Below are 2,747 nucleotides of genomic sequence, written 5' to 3'. Positions count from 1 at the left end.
TCATCATTGTTACATTGCGCCCTGACTGGTTCAACTTCTCCCCAAGACCTTTCTGTAAGGGGATGACCAGTTTCCTAAAAATGGGCTTTGGGTCCCCAATCTGTAGTCCCCCTCATTCACAATGATATGATTTTTCGTTCTTTGATGCCTGATACCTGATCATATCAGCAGGCACCTCATGATCACACAGGCTGGTGTGCTTCTTCCATGTGGGCTTTATTGATTCTCAGCTAGATGGCAGCTTGTTTATCTTCAAGCCTTTAAGACCCCAGATGCTATAGATGCTATATCTTTTTTTTTTTTTTGGTAACTTTTTGTTTGTTTGCTTTGATCAGTCAGATACATTTTCACATTCTTGGTCCCAGGACAACCAAGCTATGTGTGTAAGTGCAAGCGGTCTGAAACCCACAGTGCATCTGGCCAGCACCCATGGGTCTACAGCTTCTGAGGAGAGGAAAGACTTCAGTCCATGAAAGCAGCATGCAATGTGAAGGAGCTGACACGAAGGACGCTGGGGGCTGGTCTAATGGAGAATCCAGGGTCTTCTCAGGAAATGGAAGATACTCAAAAGTTGCCCCCCGATTTCTGTTAACTCTCTAAAAATGAACATTTCCATTTGGTACAAATATACAAATTAAAAATAATTGTGCAGTTCTGAGTGGTCTACCATTTTGAGATTGCTTATGTGCCAGAAAATATACAGTCAATAAAAAAATACCAGAGAGGTGAGGAAAAAAGACTCTCTGAATCTGTACAGCAAAAATGAACATCACTTCAGTAGGTAGCGAGTCGTGGAGAAAGTGGCATTCCTGGCAACCAGCAGCACTGAAAGACGGCGGTCAGAAATCTGGTGACGGGGGATACGAGGTGTAGTATGGTCCGTTTTCCCTAGCATCGTATTCCAGGACAAAAGGAGGAAAGTCGATCTGCTCTGGAGCGATGGCAGCAAACAGCTGGTGGAGGCTGTCCACATGGTGGATTTTGTCCTTCAGTCCTGAGACAGAAAAGGTGGTGAAAAACCATGTTGACACCTTTGAACGAAATGTTGGATGAACAAAATATACAGCCTTTAAATTCCTTTTATACTTGACATCCACAACATCATAGAGTTTCTTCAGGAAATCGGAGTCTAGGTGATTGTATTCGCTGGTCAGTGTGTGAAAATGCACTAATATGTATTCCTTCACAGTGATGTGATCCATTACATGGATGAAATACAAGAGAGCCTTGTCCATATCTATTAACGTCACAGGGATGTTTCTTCCAACGACCACCATCACGGTGCGGCCACTGTTATCAACACCTGTTTGGTATAAGGCTTTTAGAGAAGCAATATCAGACAGATCCTCAGATCTTGCTTGACATAACCAGTGATTATAATTTCTCTGATGCTGCTTCTGTAGGGCTGCCTCTGATAACTGTCCTGGAGGATCAATCTTCTTTGCTTATCAATATCTCCTTCCACTCGAGCGAATGCATGAGAGCCAATGAAGGAGAGGTCGACTCCCAGGCCTTCCTCTTCTTCCTGGTCATCCTCGGGAGCACCGGGCTTTTCACTTATCCTAATCTGCCGTTCAGGTACTACAGGCTCCCCTTCGGAATTTCCAATATCCGCAGGCAGGTATGGCAATGACTGGCTCTCCTCCTCCAACGACCTTGGAAAATACAGAGGTAGCAGCCTTTCGTAGGTAGCCTCTTCAAGTTCAGAGACAGCAAATATTACTTTTTCAATGGTCTCGCCATGAATCTCCAGAAATCTCCTTACAGTGCGAAGTGCGATGTGCGTGGCATCCTCTAAAGGGTATCCGCGTTTTGCAGAGTTGATGACACAAAATCCAACAGAAGACATCGACTGCTCTTTTGCCAACTGGAGTATGTTTCGGTAGCAGCTGTAGAGGGAACTCTCGGCAGTTGTGCAGTAGCGGCTCTTGTACTTGGGGCCCACTGTGTGGATGATGAACCGGGCAGCGAGATTAAATCCTTTGGTCAGCTTTGCTTCACCTGTCCGGCAACCTTTTAAGTTTCTGGAGGTCCGCCTGCAAATCAGGCCCTGCGAGCATGAAGATACCTTCTGACACAGGATTTTTATCAGTGAGGCTCTCATTGCTGGTATTCACAATGGCTGTACAGTTTAGTATTGCCACATCCCCTTTCCAAAGAATGACTTTTCCATTGATATCCTTATTATAAGGGAAAGGGGATCTAATAACGTCTTTCTGTAATCTTTCAGCAGCACCGTCAGAGGAATTTAGTTCATCTTCAGGTGAGTGTCCCCAACGTAGTAGTGTGTCCACATCCACAAACTGGGAAGGTGCGCCCAAGGGATCCATGGACTGGAAATGCCAGCGGTCTGCTTCCAATTCCTCAGCTACTCAATCCTCACTGGAGAAGCACTCCGGCCTTCCCATCGGGCAGCAGGCGGAGGGGCTCACGCTCTGGGTGGACGGCGGCCAAGCGGCATCCCGGGCAAGCCCTGCCAGAGCAGCGGCTGGCCGTGCAAAGTCGGAGTCGACGAACAGAGCCGGGAGTGACTGGCAGCAAAGCCGCAAGTCTGCGGAACACCGGCTTCCGATGCTATATCTTTTGATAGCCGGGCACCATCAGCTTTCTTCACCACATTTGCTTATGCACCCGCTTTGTCTTCAGTCATTGTGTCGGGAAGGTGAGCATCATGGAATGCCAGTTTAATAGAACAAAGTATTCTTACATTGAGGGAGTACTTGAGTGGAGACCCAATGTCCATCTGC

At 46.9% G+C, this 2,747-nt stretch overlaps 1 pseudogene; it reads right to left on the bottom strand.

Moving 5' to 3' along the window:
• Positions 1-517: 517 nt before the first annotated feature.
• LOC142448416 (ganglioside-induced differentiation-associated protein 2 pseudogene) lies at positions 518-2,526 on the bottom strand (annotated as a pseudogene).
• Positions 2,527-2,747: the final 221 nt, after the last annotated feature.

This window comes from Tenrec ecaudatus, chromosome 5, assembly GCF_050624435.1.
Source record: "Tenrec ecaudatus isolate mTenEca1 chromosome 5, mTenEca1.hap1, whole genome shotgun sequence".
NCBI lineage: Eukaryota > Metazoa > Chordata > Mammalia > Afrosoricida > Tenrecidae > Tenrec > Tenrec ecaudatus.
Note: the sequence above shows the minus strand (reverse complement) of the source record. Positions and strands in the feature narration are given on the sequence as shown.